This window comes from Phocoena sinus, chromosome 3 (assembly GCF_008692025.1).
Source record: "Phocoena sinus isolate mPhoSin1 chromosome 3, mPhoSin1.pri, whole genome shotgun sequence".
NCBI lineage: Eukaryota > Metazoa > Chordata > Mammalia > Artiodactyla > Phocoenidae > Phocoena > Phocoena sinus.
Window position 1 is genome coordinate 151803915 of NC_045765.1, and position 18728 is coordinate 151822642.

Genomic DNA, 18728 nt, shown 5'->3' on the forward strand with positions numbered 1-18728 from the left:
TGGCTATACAGTAGAAGTGGCACCTCATTCCAATACTAATTTTTCATAAAGAAAAGTCTGCTTCAAGACTGTGGCTACTGAGTGAGGTCAAGTAATCATTATTTAGGGCTTGAATGCTCATAGGAGGAGAGTTAATCAGCCATTTGCATCCCCTCCAGCATCTGGTAATTTTACCCATCATTAGAATTTCTTTTTATTTGTAACACATGTTACTGCAAAGGATTAATATCCAAAATATATAAAGTTCACCAATGATCAAGGAAGAAACAGCGTAGTAGAAGAGTGGCACTTCACACAAAGGAAATTTAAACGGCTAATAAGTTTTATTAGTAACCTTGGAAATTCACATGAAAACAATGAGATCCATTTCACACCCACCAAAGGGGTAAAAAATAGCAATTGAACAAAACCTAGCTCTGATGGGATGTAGAGGAATGGAGATGGTCGTGGGAGAGCAAGTTGCCTCAACTCCTTGGAAAGACAGTGGCATTCACTGGCCACCGTGCTGTTCAAATAACCCCATATGTTGGCGGGTCTGTGAGTAGTGGTGCATTCGTCCAACGGGCTTCTGCAGCAGGGGATGAACAAGGCCTTTCCAGGACTGGCCAATGAGAGCAGCCCATTGCCCTGAAGGAGACCCCATGCCACCAACACCAGTGAATCTCAAAAACCTGAGCAGCCCCCCATGCATTGGGGGTGTGAGCTGGGGGAGAAGCTAGTGCTTCCCCAACTGTAACGGGTATGGTCAGCAGCCTCATTTTGGCCCCAGTGAGCTTGCCCACTGGCAGTCATTGTCCTGGTCGTCCCTCCCAGTCTGAGTGAGGCCAACCAGTGAAATGACACAGGTGACTTTGGAGGCACTGGGATTTCCTCCTGGCTCTCTTGAATCACTTGCTGTGGGGCCCCAGCTGCCATGCTGTAAGGACACTTCAGCTGTCCCGTGAGGTGGAGAGGCCGCATGATGAGAAGCTGTCACCCCTGCAGCCACACCAGCATTAACTGGCCAGGCAGTGAATGGCCCTCCGGCCCCAGGCAAGCCTTGGCCAAATCTTACTGCAGCTTTAGGAAGGACTGAGCCAGAGCCATCCAATGAAGCTGCTCCCTGACCCTCAGAAACGGTGTGAAATCATAAACGTTTACTGTTTTTAGCATCTATATTTTGGAGTGATTTGGTATGTAGCTATAGATAATCGAGAAACCTTCCCGAATGCAGTTTCTTTAACAATCCGCTGTTGAAAGCGTAGGATTCGGCACTTTAACAAGATCCAGGTGATGCCAGTGGGCCAGCAGGTGGTCCATGATCCAGGTCCAGGAGGAGGATTAGGACTCCACCCCCGCTACAGTGAGAGGCACTAACACAAAACAGTGCCCATGTCCGCAGATTCTGCACTGCAGGAGGGGTCAGAGCAGCCAGGCTGTGAGGACGGCGAGGACAGCCCAGCACAGCAGCGGCGGCCCACCTCGAGCATCAGGCCTGACGGGGGAAGGATTCATGGTGGACTCCAGAAGGTTCTGTGAGCCTGGAGCCTGGAGCCTCCTGGTGAGTTCTGGTTCTGTTTAATTCCGAGTTTGCTCAGTGGGCTCCGGAAAGTTCTGTGAGTTCTGGTTCCGTTTAATTTCAAGTTTGCTCTGTGGACTCTGGAAGGTTCTGTGAGTTTTCTCTGTGGACTCCTATAAACAAAGTTTTCAATGATATATTCTTTCTGGGTATAATGATGTGAGACTTATATGTGCTTTTAAAAGGCCCATTTTAAATTATTCAGTATGACTGTAGCTGTATATATTTTTTTGTGTGTGTGTGATACGCGGGCCTCTCACTGTTGTGGCCTCTCCCGTTGCGGAGCACAGGCTTCGGACGCGCAGGCTCCGGACGTGCAGGCTCCGCGGCCATGCCTCACGGGCCCAGCCGCTCCGCGGCGTGTGGGATCTTCCCGGACCGGGGCACGAACCCGTGTCCCCTGCATTGGCAGGCAGACTCTCAACCACTGCGCCACCAGGGAAGCCCTTTTTTTTGTTTTGTTTTGTTTTTTTTTTTTGACTGTAGTTATATTTGAAACAAGAGATAACAGTATTTAGTATATGTGTAACATAAAGAACAATAAAGTACAATCCAAAAATTCATTAATGCAGAACGCCACGATAAGCCATATAGATAGAAGTATCTATTCAATCTATTTTCAGATTAAAAAGTTTCAATTTATTATGAGACCCCAGTATACATGAGGCATGAGTATTTGGTAAGTCGCTTAACTATGATATCTTTTTGTTTCATACTTTTATTTAAAGGAAACATAGCTGAAAATGTACAGGTGACTGGGTAAGCAAGGAAATACCTTTAATTCTTAAATTTGTATAAATAATGTTATAATCATCTTCCCTGTGACTTACTTTTACCACTGATTGGAATGGTTGTGACATTGCTATTAACTTACTAGTTCTTCAATTTGTTGAAAACATTTCTGCTTAGAAATATTACTGAATAAAATAGCACAAATATAAAAAGACTACTCATTAGTAATTGATAAATTAATCACCTAATTATTTTTTTAAATAGAAATTGTAGTTAAATTGAAATCCTCTAAATTGATTAAATTAAATTGAAATCCTCTAGCATTGATTTGCACTAGGTGTAAGAATCAGATTTGAGGCTCATGCTGGTCTAAGTCCTAAGAAAGGAGTTACGTTTTGAAAATATGGGCTTTAGGCCTTGTCATGTTGCCATATTATACACAACTAAAAACTTCTGATAACATATTTATGTTTTCAAAAGCCACTGTCACCTGCAAACAACTCAGCTTGAATTAATTTCTTAGATTAAGAGTCCTGCGTCTAAGCAGAATACTACAGGGACGAGTGATGACAGAGATGAAAGCAATAGTATGATCACTGGGGAAGGTATTGAGCTATGATTCAGGGGTGACCCAATGATATGACATCAGGTGAACTATTTTATCTTCTAATAACTCAGCCTCCTATTTATAAAGAAGGGTTAATACTTGCACTCATTACACTTGTAAGATGTAGATAATTTCTTTTCAAAATAAGGTATTATTAACCTATCACCCTGACCTCCACAGATGAGATAATTAGCCACGAGAAATTCAAAAATAATAATTATACTTGCAAATAAAAGAAAGAAGTATGAAAGTTAGCTGGTTCTGGTCCACAGTACATGGTTAGAGACCCATGAGGCCAAATGTGTTTCAAATTAAGAAATTTTGGATTTCAAAAATCTAATTTGATGTATTTACTGTATATTGATTATCCTATCCCCTAACCAAACATATGTATGCAATGAAACATGAATATTCATTAAAAAGGATAAATTAAGACTATAAATACTTCATACCAGTTCACAACAGTTTGTGTTTTTTGTGTGTATTTGTTTTTGGATCAGAAGATAATCTGGTTTTCAGAAAATTTCTATTTCACAATTTAAGTAAGTTAGAATTTTCTTTCATGTAGTCAACATGAACATATTACAGAGTAAAATATAAACTTTGCCTTAAATTTGCAAAGTAAAGTCAGGAATTTCCAGGAAATTCTGTACTTTTGGAGAAAAAAATGAATTTCTAGAGATTCCTGTTTGCTCTCTGTCACTTAGATATCCTTGTAATCAACCAGTTTAATAAGCAGTTTTTCAGTGTTCAGTGTAAAGATCAAAAGATGTAAGAGATAGGAAGTACTAAGAACATACACCAGTCAATGTAAATAACTAAATAGCTGCATGAATAAATGTGTTGTAGTATGATACGGCTTGATGGAGAGGGGAAGGGCAGGGAAGCCCAGAATCAGAAATAAGCTGGGGGATGTGGAGATGGGGGTGGGATCAGACATAAGAGAACTCACTAAGGGAAGAGGAGGTTGTTATAAAAATGGGAAAATGAAAAGGAAATGTGCTACCAAAGGACATAATACAAACTAATGGCAATTTGTAACATACTTATATGGAATAACTTTCAACTGTTATTTTAGGAAGATAAAATTAAAAGTACTTTAAATGACATATTAAGCAAATTCAGATCACTTTAAGCTTTAACATTTTCATTGATAGATAATAAATTATGTGTAATGATTTAGAAAACTAAATACCAGAATCCCAGGTAATTTATGGAAGTAAATATTTTATACTTCGTTTCAAATCTATTTTAGGGATTAAATATTATGGAATAAAATAAAGATTTTCATTACTGTGGGAATATCTTTTTTTTAATGTTTATTTTATTTACTTTTGGCTGCATTGGGTCTTTGCTGCTGCGGGTTTTCTCTAGTTGAGGTGAGTGGGGGCTACCCTTCATTGCGGTGCGCGGGCTTCTCATTGCGGTGGCTTCTCTTGTTGTGGAGCACGGGCTCTAGGCGCTTGGGCTTCAGTAGTTGTGGCACGCAGGCTCTAGAGCACAGGCTCAGTAGTTGCGGCGCACAGGCTTGGTTGATCCGCGGCATGTGGGATCTTCCCGGACCAGGGCTCGAACCCGTGTCCCTTGCATTGGCAGGTGGATTCTTAACCACTGCGCAACCAGAGAATCCCCAGAATATCTTTTTATTCATCTTTCTTTATTCATCTTTCACCTACATGTGTATATAGATAGATATATAGTTATAAATATATATTCTACATACTAAGATAAGAAATTTGGAGAAAAACAAAATATTATTTATTTTGAATAAAATATTGAAATGGATCACTATTTGGAGATATTTTCCTAAACATACAGTTATGACCTTATAATCTAGAAGACAAAGCATTTACTTAAACTTTAAATTTTAGTGTCATTGAGAGGCACATTCTCTTGATTGGAATTTGACTTTAGCCCATATATCACATACATCACTTCCTGAGGGTTATGGGAAGTTGACTGTAAGTATTCATCATTATTCAAAGTGAATAAAACGTAATAACACTGACAAATGTAAATTACACAACAAGACTTATGTCTACCTTGTAGTACTGCCCATTTTTTTTATAATCCCACATAACAAAAATTTAGCATCCTTTTGTTTTCTTTTGTATTTGTTTCTTGTGTTTATAATTTGCTTACATAGTTTTGTTTACCAAAAATGCTATTTTGCTGGTTAATAACTTCATGCTAATTAATCACTTGAAACTTTTAATTGGTTTCCAATATTTAAGTCAATAAACACTCTAAATATGACTATATGCACGAAAGACAACTCAAATTTGAGTTAAAAAAAATAGTAGGTTGGTAGCCTTAGTATGTTAGTATAAAATTCCAAGGGATCTACTTCTAAGAATCTGATGATTAAGTATAATTTTATTTTTTTCATTGTTTGACTTTTATCAAAATAAAAAGTAAGATTTTCTGAATATTGTTTACTATATATTGACTGATGTGCTTTTATGAAAGATAATGCATTTCAGGAAATGACTAATACAATGATTTACAAAAAAGAGAATTTTATATTTCAAATATTTCTTGAAAGTTTACAATTCTGTTTTGTTAAGCAAGCGTATTTTTACGTAACAAACTAAACTTTAAGCCATCGTCTAGGTTATTATGAGCTACAAATTATTGAGTTCTTGTTAATAAGAAATTTTTAAGAAGAAGAAATTAACTGGATGTGTGGGATGAAGGATGGAGTAACAAAATATCCAGAAGATTTTCTAAGGGTTAGTAACTGTGCTGTAAGTGTCCACCTAGGTTATTTCATTTTACTCCTCAAATATCAGTATCATTAACTTCATCACATGTGAGGAGACTAGAACTCAAAAGAGTGACATTATTTTTTCAACATCAAAGAGCTAATAAGTAGCGTAGACAAAACTGAGTAGATTCACAAATCTGTACATTTTTAATTATATTGTTTTCTAACACATTGATAATTTTTCCTTTTGAAAGTAATTGATAAATTGTCATGAAATTGCCAATGCTATTTTCTTATTCTTATTTTTTACAGAATTATTCTTTCATATCTTTTAATATGCTTACAACTGATTTCAGGCTGTATATAAAATATACAGTTATAAATATATTCTCTCTATAAAATCAAATCTCAATTACTGGTACCAGCCAAATCCTCAAATAAGTCTCTGTAAGTGTGCATCTGAGACCTTGAGCTGACTTGTCTTTCTCTTGGGGCCTCCATAGTCAAGCATATAGCAGACTTCTTTGGTTACCTAAACATCAACATTTCCCAAATGAATCTTTCTTGCAGCAGTGCCTAATCCATCCCTCTGGAGGTTGAAAGGCGAGTTACAGGCTGAATTCCTCACCTCTATTGTAGCTAGGAGTCAGACACCAGGCCTGATTCTGGCTGATTGAATCCAAAGTGAAATATGCTGGAAGCTTCTGAAAAGTCAAATAAACTGAAAGATGAAAAAAGGAGTGACCAGCTTTGGCCTTCCTGCTAGGGGACATTGTTTTGGGAATACTAAAGACTAAAAGTCACACTCATCATCAAAAGGAAAGGACAGAAAATAACAGAAAAGCTGACTCTGAGAAATCCCAACATTATTGAGTGATTCCCTTAGATTTCTTGGTATTAAGTAAGTAGATAAATAAACAAACAAACAAATAGGAATGACTTTTCAAAAACTTTTAGTCAGGTATTCTATAATTTCAGCCAAAACCACCCTAGCAGATAAAAGGTCTTGAAATTAACAGTTATCATGATGATTTGGAGTGCATTTATGCCTCCTCCCCACATTATTTGAGTTAATACATGAGACAATATATAATTGTTCAGTTATTTAGGAATGAGTTTTACATGAATGCTAAGAATACGAGTACCTTCTATATGCAAACAATGATAGAAAGGCATGCTAATGATTCAGATAGGAAGATAAATTAAATCTGATTTTGATGACAGTATACTTTATTCATTTTTATAGCTTTATTTTATTTTATACCTTGATGATTGAGTGGTAAAACTGTCTAAAATAGTCTTTAAAGATCTTTTTTCTAGTATCTGCTTTCTACCTGTTATAAAATTCTGTGACTCTGTTTATGACCATGAAGTTTATATGCACAGATATTTGGTACATTTTTGTCACCACTAGAAAAAAGAAGCTAAAATGTCCTCTTAGTAATTCTGAAAAACCAAACATAATTGTCATATTCATCCTAATGTCAATGCATCTCCCAATTGGAGTTGATTTCTTAAGCAGCCTTCCAAAATTTCTAAAAGAATGATATTCACAGCATCACAGCTTCATTACGCTATAAGCTTGAGTTTAGTTTTCCTCCTCTTAATTTTTTTAGAGAATCCTGCTGCATTTAGGACAAATCACAAGAACCAAATGACTCACTAAAGTATGAGTAGCCAACTGTTTCAACCATTTCCTAAAACTGAAGGAAAAAACCCTTCCCTGGCTAGAATTTGAAAAACAAAACAAACAAAAAAACCCATAAAATTATTTAAGGCTCTAGCACATGATAGTACCATGATTGTCAAAACATTATATTTTTCATATTAGTATAGAAAGAATTCTCAGTCATTAGAAGAAATTTATCTTCAGGACGGTTTGGAATTATTAGGTTGACACTGCCAAAAATATTTTAGTCTTGTATAATGAGTACCTTTGGGAAAATGTTGGAGAATGGACTCCCTAAAAAGCTTGACCATCATTTGTACTTGAGAGAGATTCCAATCAATTATGAAGGAATTCTGGTTGAAATCATGTGTATATATCAGTGCATGTATATATTTATACTTCTTTCTAATTAATAAATGATTAAAATATGGTAGATATTATTAGTAATTTATGCTAGTTAAAATAAGAAAGAGAAAAAAGAGGAAATTCACATTTACACATAAGATTCCATGACTGAAAAGAATACACTGAGATTAAGTGCAGAAAAATCTTAGCACAGTTCTTGGGACAAAGTAAGATGTTAATCATTGATAGCTAATATATATTTTTAATCAGATGGATGAAAGGAGGAGACAGTGTTAAGAAAAAATAGTAACTATCCAAAAAAATTACAACAAACCTCAGGAAGATAGTTTTCCATTGCTGCTGTAACAAACCACCACACATTAATGGTTTAAAACAATATAAACATATTATCTTACAATTTTGGATAGAAGTCCAAAAGAAGTCCAAAATCAGTAGCATGGGGATAAAAGGCACGTTGTCAGGAGATCTGGTTCCTTCTAGTCTCTAGGGGACAATCCATTTCCTCTCTTTCCTAGCTTCTAGAGGCTACCTTGATTCCTTAAGTCATCTCTCCCTCCTTCTCAAAGCCAGCAGTGTTGCACTTTCAAAGCTCTCTCTGTTTCCACAGTCACATTTACTTTTCTGACTGACCTTTCTGCTTCCCTTTTATAAGTAGCCTTGTGATTGCATTGTACTCACCTGGAAAATCCAGGAGAATCTCACCTCAGTATCCTTAATCTCATCTGCAAAGTGCCCTTTAAAGTTACATATTCAAATGTTCTAGGCATTAGGAGGTGAATATCCTTGGGGGTGGGGGTCATTTTTCTGTCTACCACACTGCAGTAACACATAACTTCAAGTTACATCCGTGATGTTAATCCGTATACCAAGAATCCTACAAAGACCCACTTTCCCTGTTTGAGCAGAATTGTATCTGTTTTTATTACCAAAAGTAGTGTTCTTCTATAACCTCTCAGTTCTGGGTAAACAGGGATAGTTGTCTTACCTGAGCCCCTAAATAGGGGTAGTTATCTCATTTGAGCTTCTCGGCCCTCTACTCTTTATTCATCTCTTATAAACCAAAATTTTATAACACCTGTGTCTTGGGCAATGCTGAGTTTTATTTCCAGAACATTTGGCTGGATATAGGATGAAATGGTGGCCATGGTTAATGGGTTGGTTTGGAGAAGAAGATTGTGAGGTATGTGAAATACAGCAGCAACACTGATGTATTTGCAGTCTTGATGATAACTCTTGGCTACTGCTATAGATTTTTATTGCCAAATATATACTAAAGCCAACCTGATTCTTCTTCAAAATATATAAACCTCTAAGTCACTCGAAGTCAGAGAGGCAAGATCCCTCAGAGAGAACTTAATATCATAAAATTGGGGGGAAGAATATTGGAATCAACTTTTTTTTTTACATTTACTGGAAATGCTGTAATTTTGGATTGATTATTGTCATGTCAAAGCTATCATCCATGAGACCCATAGACAAAAATCAAATTTACAAATCTGTCCAAATATGTAAACAAAATGAAATGTATCTCTTATATTTCTATTATTCTCAGCTATAACTAGAATTATTTTATACTTGTTGCTAAGGAAAACTATTTTAACTAAAATAATCTGTGGCTTTTAGATGCATGCTTTGCAATATCATAACATTTTACAAGTGATTATTACTCAGGAACCATGAAATTCTTTTAACCATCTGTGATGATTCTAAAATCCTTATTAATTATCCATACATTTAAGTTAAATTCAAAATGTTTTCATTTCAAGCAAATATTCTTACAATTAAAATATTCAGATATAACTAAGCTTGATTTTCTTTAGGATTTAGGGATTCAATGTTTCTGAAAAAAGGTACTTACAGGAAAGCACACAACAGCTACTTTCCAGGATTTTTCTTGCATTTTAATTATCTCAGAGTTTAAAGGAGATTTGGTTATTCCCTTTCCCCAATATCACTTTTTTTTTTAAGATATTGAGTTTATTAAGCAAGCATAATCAGTAAGTTTTGCATCTGTATATTGTTTAAGACTTTACTCAGAGAATATCATATTTTCTGATTTTGAATGTAGGGCTTCCTGAAGTAATTTTAAAATATCACATTAACTTTTGACACACTTGCTAAATAAAATTTTTAATGAAATGATTGTCATTTGTTGTTCCCCCCAACATTTCTTTCAAAAGAATATATTATTATCCTCAATTAAAAGGTGCTATAAAAATTTTATTTCTAATACATTCTTTAGAAATCCCCACCACCATTACTTTTTGGCCACACATCAGTTCACATAAATCTTTTTTTTTCCTCACAATTAATACCTCTTTTCAAGCTGACAGCAATTTTCTTCAATTCTAAATACTTCTCCGACTGTATAATTCTTGGACTGTCCTTTGCATTGCTGCTGCATGTCAGACATATTAAGCAAACGCCCCCACACACACTCCCCCACACACTATGACAAAATAATAAAGTCAGGTAAGATACTAAAAAAACATATATTCAAGGAAGCAAAGTATATTTACTTCCAAGGAAGTTTGAAATAAACATAGAGAGAGACATATAAAACAACGAAGTGCACTGGCATTAATAAAATAAATTTGTGTTATAACCATCCTTTTAAAAAATCACCCTTAATTATTTCTTTATAGTCTGTTAAAAAAAAGTTCACAAAAGATTTTTCAACAGAAAAAATAAACAAGTAATTGAAAATTAGGAAACACTTGAAAGCGGAAAAAAAAAAGGTTTTGTGATTTATTAATTTGTTAATTTTCTGTTCCATGATAGGAAGAGAAATGGAAATATACAACTAGGTGTAGAGATAATCCTTTACTTACAAAGCATGAGTAGCTAAGCAAGTGAGCAGGAAAGAACATACACTACAGTTAATAATAAAATAGTGGGGCTTCCCTGGTGGCGCAGTGGTTTTGAGAGTCCGCCTGCCGATGCAGGGGACACGGGTTCGTGCCCCGGTCCGGGAAGATCCCACACGTCGCAGAGCGGATGGGCCCGTGAGCCCTGGCCGCTGAGCCTGCACCTCTGGAGCCTGTGCTCCGCAACGGGAGAGGCCACAACAGTGAGAAGCCCACGTACCGCAAAAAGAAAAAAAAAAAAAATAATAAAATAGTAATAACAACGAAACAATAACAAGCATGAATTGAAACTTAAACAAATAGCCATGAAGTAAAACTAAACTTACACAAATATTTATTAAGCAAATTAATACCATGATATAAATCTGGAATTTAGAACAGAGTTGAGAGATAAAGAATAGACCCCAGCTTTAGGCTATTTTAGCAGAGTTTGAATGAAGAGTGTGAACTCATTTTTTAAAAGATCTCAACATTTCACTTCAATTGTCAATAGTTTTTAATATACTATATTTTGTGTTGTATACAAGTTTATATTATATAACATTCCATTTCCATGTGTTATTTCTGGCAATATTTTTCTTTTCACTTTATCTTAACAGGATACTCATTCTAATTATGTGGTAGATAAATTGTCAAAACTGAAATGTCAGTGCTTAATGTAAAAGTCAAAGAAAAAAGTCAGTAACTATGTAAAATTATATATTGAATACTTTATTGCTGCTATTTTAAGACAAACACCTTTGAGCCTGTAAAACAGAAAAACAAATTATCTAGTCATAGCTTAAAACAGAAAATATAAAGAAAGGATAGCAGCTAACCAAACCAGAAAGATAGCTTTTTTAGCTAACATCTATTTATCTTAGGGTCCAATATGCAGCTATTTTTTTCTATTGAAACCCCACTGTAATTGCAAAAGAAAAATTTCCTAATGGAGATTGAAATATGGGCGTTTCTCTAAGTATGTCACATTTAAATGTAAGGATTATGTGATATGAGTGTTATGATCCAGATCAATAATGATAAGAACATATTTTATTCTGGATGATTAGGATTAAAATAAAAAAGCAAAGTAAAAAAGAAAGATAAGGAAACAGGTCTCTTAGTAACCTACTGCTGCATAATAAATTACTTAACAGTTTGGTGGCTTAAAACAACACATTTATTTTATCTCCCACTTATTTTATCTCACACAGTTTCTGTGGGTCAGAAAATCCGGTGCATAGGAGCTGGACTGTCCTGTTTCATGGTCTCTCATGAAGCTGTCATTAAGAGGTTGGCTTGAACTGCAGTTCAGTCATCAGAAGGCTTAACTCTGGTTGGAGGATTTATTTTCAAGGTGGTTCCTCACTCGCATGTCTAGTAAGTTGGTCCTGGCTTGTGATGGGAAGCCAGGACCAACATTTCCTGACTATGTGGACTTCTCCATAAGGTTACTTCAGTATTCTCACAACATGACAGTAGGCTTCTGGAGCAAGATGTTACAGGAAAAACAAGGTGGAATCACAATTTCTTTTACAATCTAGCCTTGAACACCTCATGCTGTCATTTCCATGATATTGTATTGCTTATACAGGTCAGAGAGGGCTGCACAGGATGTGAATACCAGGAGGTAAAGTTCACTGGGCCTCTTCTCACAGTTTGGCAGCCACAGGAAGGAACATAGTTATCTATTTTTGAAAAACAATTATATATCATGTATACAATTCAGTTTTAGTCTTAATTCTATAACAGAATCTGAACTGAAGGATCAAAGGTATCCCACAACATATTGGGCTAATGATTGATGAGCAGTGACTTTTTCTCATTTTTTGATCCCATCCAAAATAAGTGTGAGTACTGGGGCCTTATGCTGATCCATTGTTACACATAGGATTCCCCAAAGTTTCTTCTGGTTTGCTGCTAGGGAAGATCACTCAAGATTTTTGAAGGTGATTAGGGTTCAGGATACTTGTTTTTTTTTTAGAATATAATAAAATGTTCCATTTGGAGTAAGATTAGACTTTACAAGGTCTGGATGAGTGAGCTTTCTTACCATGCATGATGAAACCTTGATCTGATCTTCAGGTACTCCATTATATCAAGAACATGTGTAATCCAGAAAGCATAAAACTTGCTTGTGGTAGGAAAAGCAAACTCTGAGTTTAGCATCACTGGAGGAGTAGATCATTATATTCAGTTTTTCTCCCCAGTTACAGAATCACCCCAAAGCAGGAAAATTTTAAGGGAGACGGATGTGTGTTGGAGGTGAGGATCGGCCAGAGATTAGACCCAGAGTTAATGGATGTTTGTATAATCACTACTTGCAGAACATCTACTCCTTAATTACTAATCATGAGAGATATTATTTGGAGGTACATTAAATATCCCACAGGTTAAATTGTATTCATCATTGTTCACACTCCCCTCTTCCTAGCTGAATCTCCAGATGGCAGTCCTCCTTCATTTTCTACCCATTCAATAATCCATTTTTACACCCAACCAACCCAACTCCCAGACCTTCACAAGCATCCTCCCCATCTTACCTTCCAGTTTAAGCAGAGAGATTTATTTTCTATATTGAAAAGTCTATATATAATCCCAGGAAGAAGTTCAACCCTCAAATTTATTATCTTTATGAGAGAAGTTTTTATTGTTGTTCGTGGTATCTTTGCCTTCCATTTAGCCTATTTCATACCACCAGTCTCCATCAGAAAGCAATGGGTGTAAATACATTTTTTTTTTACTTGTCACAGTTTTTTGAGAGAACCATATGTGGCATATTTTGCCTATCATTTGAGGAATGATTGAGAGGAAGAGAGCTACAGCTTATATGAAGCACCTGAGCGTCATGAGTCTCAAACAAATGCTCCCCTCTTGCTCTTGTTTTACGAAACTAACATAAGGATATTTGGGGATATTTCAATAACAGAGATAATTGATTAGGGTCATTTCACAAATTAAGAAGGATTACAGCCTTACATCTAGCTCATCACAAGTCAAGTCTGGTGATGAATTACCCCTCCTCTTTCTTTGTTTTGAGGAATGTGGTATGTGAGTAATTGTTATTAGTACAAGGAAATGTTAGCTTTGAAAGGTACACGGAAGAATAATTATACTCTAAACTCAGGTTCCTTGCAACTTGTCTGCTAACCATATTGAATCTCTCACTGGAAAGGAACATCACCTGAAAGTGTCATTTACACTTAAGACTCTAGAATCTAGACTAATTTTGAGGTGATCATGGCGTCTCAGATATAACCTTGTACAAGATGCTTATCCAAATAGTAGCATTTTTTAAAAAGTAGCTGAAAAAATCTCACAGAACCTAGGGAATTTTTTCACTTTGCTTTGTTTCTGAATCTATCCCACATACCTTAAAATTTTATAGATGCCTTGTAATGAATGATAATATTTATTTTTTAGACAAAGTTATTTAGAAATTTCTAACATTTAGCTTCAAGCTTGGGTGTCTTAGCACTCATTTACTAATATTTTCAAGTATACTAAACGAATTATGTTAAAGATGAAGACTTTATTTGGACTTAAAGCAAATTTCATCTAGTTATCAAGATCAATTTTTTTGAAGTAAGAAATTATTATACTTTCATTATTTATTTCCTCTCATATATGCAAGTTGCTGTCTTCTTTCATCACCTTATTCTTATTTGAAAGCCACTAACTAGACTACCATTAAGAAGAAAACCTAAAACCGTCAAACTAACCCCAGTTTCATTACAATCCAGTGTATCTGTTATCTTTCAGGATTTGGTTAGCCTTGAACAGACCAGATAGAGAATGGTCTTAGGAAGATCTAGGAAGGCAACAGTCTAGAGAAGTGAGTAACATCATCAAAGGACAACCATCTTTCTGGATACAAAATTAATAATAAATATTAATGTCTAATTACATGTACTTAAGCACTTACCAGCTCAAAACCTTAACCTAACCACAAACCTTACCCAAAGATCCATCCAATTATCAACTAGAATTTCTAATAAACCTAGTGGTATGCTGTTATTTGTCCTCACAGATTAGGTTGATATCTGTTTTTTTGTTTTGTTTTTGTTTTTGTTTTTTTGCGGTACGTGGGCCTCTCACTGTTATGGCCTCTCCCGTTGCGGAGCACAGGCTCCGGACGCGCAGGCTCCGCGGCCATGCCTCACGGGACCAGCCGCTCTGCGGCATGTGGGATCTTCCCGGACCAGGGCACGAACCCGTGTCCCCTGAATCGGCAGGCGGACTCTCAACCACTGCGCCACCGAGGAAGCCCAGGCTGATATTTAATCACCATAGAGTATGTACTATGTAGTTATTCTAGCTATAGCTCCACCTTGCCCAGGTTTATTGCCTCAAACCTGTCTTTATGGACCCCCATTATGGCTCAGTGACTTAATTCCTTGTACAAATGATAATATTGATGTCATTAAACTTACTCCAGATGCTCTGAAATCACCTACTCTCTGATGGACCAGGTGGAAACATTTATTTAATGTAGTTTGAAAACATACAACAGATCTTAAAAAAAATTTTTCAAAACAAAAACTAACAGCAAGGTCTCACCTAAACTCCTTTAGAGTCTGGAAGTATTTCTCTATTCACACAAACTTGCCCATCTTTACATAAACACACACACACACACACACACACACACACACACAAATATTAGCAACATCCTGTTGTTCAGGCAGATACAATAATGTATATGGCCACTGAATAACACTTAACTCTTCTATCCAAATATAAGTCTTTGCACACAAGTTGACTTTATCATTTTCCCAAAGAACAGTGATCAGTGAGAGTGGGTATAGCGAGTCCTAGAACACCTTCAATGCATTTTGGACTCTGACCTCAGAATATGTAAGATAAGATGTGTTATTTGAATCTACTAAATTTGTAGTGATTTTTAAAGCAGCTTTAGGAAACTAATACGAGTTGTTTAAAATGTTTCATTTGCCTAAGTACTAACCTGAGAGATGGCTATAAATGGAACTTCAGAATAGCATAAGTGAATCCAGTCCCCCAACAAGGAAGGCAAAGATTTGTAGCTTTGCCAGAGATGGAACATATCAGGCATTTTTTATTGTTTTTCTTAAGATGGTCTTAAGAAATCTTGGAAGAGGTTACACTTAAATTGAGATGTAAAAATGAGAAGGAGTCAAACATTTAAAGACAGAATGGGGGCCTGAAATATTGTAAATCAACTATACTTCAGTAAAAAGGGGAGGGGGATCATGAAATAGCAAGAAAGCAAGGGAGAGGAAAGGGAAGGGAAGGGAAGGGAAGGGAGAAAAGAAAAGACAAAAAAGGAAACAAAGAAAAGAAAAGAAAGAAAGGAGAGTTGGCCAGAGAATACCATTCTGATTATAGAGAATGATATGGATAAAGGCACTGAGGAAAATATCCTATCATGCTTAGAAATTAAGAGAGCACTGGTGTGGAAAAACACTGGAAATTAGGTGAGGGAATATTATCTTTAATGAAGGATACATTAGATTGGGTTTCTTTAAAGATAGGATTGATCAATTACTTAGTGATAATTTTATACACTGCATTAGAGGGCATATAGAAAGAGTGAATCCTTGTAGGGCACAAGAATCTATCTGTGAGATTCTTGCTCCTGAAAGTGTGGTCCATTGGCCAGCAGCTTCAGTTAACACCTACTAGATTGTTAGAAATATACAACCTTAATGCCATCCCTGACCTACTGAATCAGAACCTAATTCATTTTAACATGATTCCCAGACAATTCACATGCACATGAAACTTCGAGAAGTATTGAAGATTCTGCTTCAAATTATCTGAGGTAGTTGGGCTGGAGAAATGTCTATGGACAGTAGTTAACATAATAAGAGACTAGAATCTGATCTTGAATAAGAAAATGTGTGCTCTTCTTTCATAAGAAGAGGAAAAGTGGAGAATATGGCTCAAATGCAGTTCAGGTATGTAAGTTTATTATTATTGTCATTATTATTAGTTTAATTTGAGAAATTAAAAATGCTCTGTGATGATTAATTTTATGTGTCAACTTGACTAGTTATGGTATGCTCAGATTAAACACGGTAAGTCCCCTACCTATGAACCTTCAAGTTGTGAACTTTCAAAGGTGAGAATGTGCATTCACATGTCCAATCACATAAGTTCATGTTTCTGGAGTACATTGTCACGTGCATGCATCCTCTACAAGTGGTTGTGCTTTTGTGTACTTTACTGTGCAATACTGTATAGAGTACAGTAGTAAAGTATCTTTATTTCAAACCCAGGATGTCCAGAAGCAAGTGTAAAATCAGCAGTGATGTAGCTGGTACTACTGTACTTTTCAAGGTACTGTACTGTAAGATTAAAAAGGTTTTATTTTTTGTGTTTGCTTTTTATGTATTATTTGTGTGAAAAGTATTATAAACCTATTACAGTATAGTACTACATAGCCAATTGTGTTAGTTGGGTACCTAGGCTAACTTTGTTGGACTTATGAGCAAATTGAACTTACGAACACACTCTCAGAACAGAACTCATTCGTATGCAGGGACTTACTGTATTATTTCTGCTTGTGTCTGTGTGGGTGTTTCTGGATGAGATTAGCATTTGAATCCCTAGACTCAGTAAGGTACATCTGACCTCCCCACTGTGGGTGAGCATCATCCAGTCTGCTGACAGCCTGAACAGAACAAAAGGAGGAGGAAGGAAGAACTCACCCCCTTTTGCTTCCTGCCTGCCTGCTCGAGTTAAGACATGTCATCTCTTCTTCTCCAGCCCTCAGACTGGAATTTACACCATCAGCTTCCCTGGTTCTCAGGCGTTGGACTCTGACTGAATTACACCACAGGCTTTTCTGGGTCTCCAGTTTACAGATGGCAGATTATGGGAGTTTTTGATTCCATATTGCCTGAGCCAATTCTTTTTCATAATATAATAATTGCTCATAATAAATCTTTCTCTAAATATAAACAAATATATATATACTGTTTCTGTTTCCATGGAGAGCCCTAATACATGTTGGCATCTTCTTTCTTTGATATTCTCATAAGAGAGAACAGACTCTGCTAAGAACAAAAAAAGAGAAAGAAAATAAAGACTTTAGAAGACCTGAAAAGGGTTAAAATTTCAAGTATTTTTTTTCATTCATTGTAATAGTATTAGCATCATCATCATCATCATCACAATAACGTCATCAACTAGGACAAATGTTTATTTTGTACCTATAATATACTACAGGGATCAAAGTGTTCTATAGGTATCATTTAATTATCACAACCTCCCTATAAAGTGAATGTTATTAGGACTCCATTTTTATAAATAAACAAACTGAGGCACAGATGTTAAGAAAATCACTCAATATCAGATAGTGAGTGGTGGAATACTGTTTTAAACCACCACATTTTGATTTGAGTCCTCTTTATGACTCTTTTTACTGTTCCTCTTTACAAATATATAAACTTATCTAAATGTAAAATAATGTGTATTTAAATAGCACATTTATCATTTGTATGATGCTCAGCTATACATGTGTCTGTTCTCTCACAGTTTGTGAGCTCACTGAGGGCTCCTCTTGTCCTCATATCTCCAGATTCTTAGTACAACACCTGTTACAGAAGATCTTCTAGAGATGTGTGCTGAATCTAAACTCTAATTATTTTAAGGTAGTAGGAAATACGTATATATCGAGGCAGAGGTCAGATATATTGGCATCTTTTTTTTACTGTAGTATGTTTGACAATTATTAATTTCTCAGACAAGTAGAAATATGCGGGATCAGAGAAAGAGACAGAGAAAGAGACTGATAATAGACATCACATATCCTATGATTTCAGAGAGATAGTGAGAAATTATCTTCTAAGCCTGTTGTCATTTCTAATATACCTTATTTAGAAGCACAGAGATGTGACAATAATTTTCTTTTAAAATTAAATGATGTAGAAAGGTGAAGTTTAAATGTGGCACTTAAGACATTCTTGAAATGATCTATCCTTTCTGGGGAAAGAGGGAAAGGAGAGGTAAATAGAGACAGAGAAAGAGATTTCTAAAAGAAGATCCTCCAAATATATGAAAAGATAAGGCATTTTCCTTGCTGAATTTGAATATTCATTTATGGAGATAATAGAAAAAAACAAAGACTAAATTGTTCTACCTAATCAAAGATAGATTCAATAGAAATTAAAAACTAGGTGGAAGTTTTCTAGAAGAAAGAAAAGCTAGAGACCTGAGTATTATATGAAGGAAGAGCAGCCATAAAAATCTTAGACAAG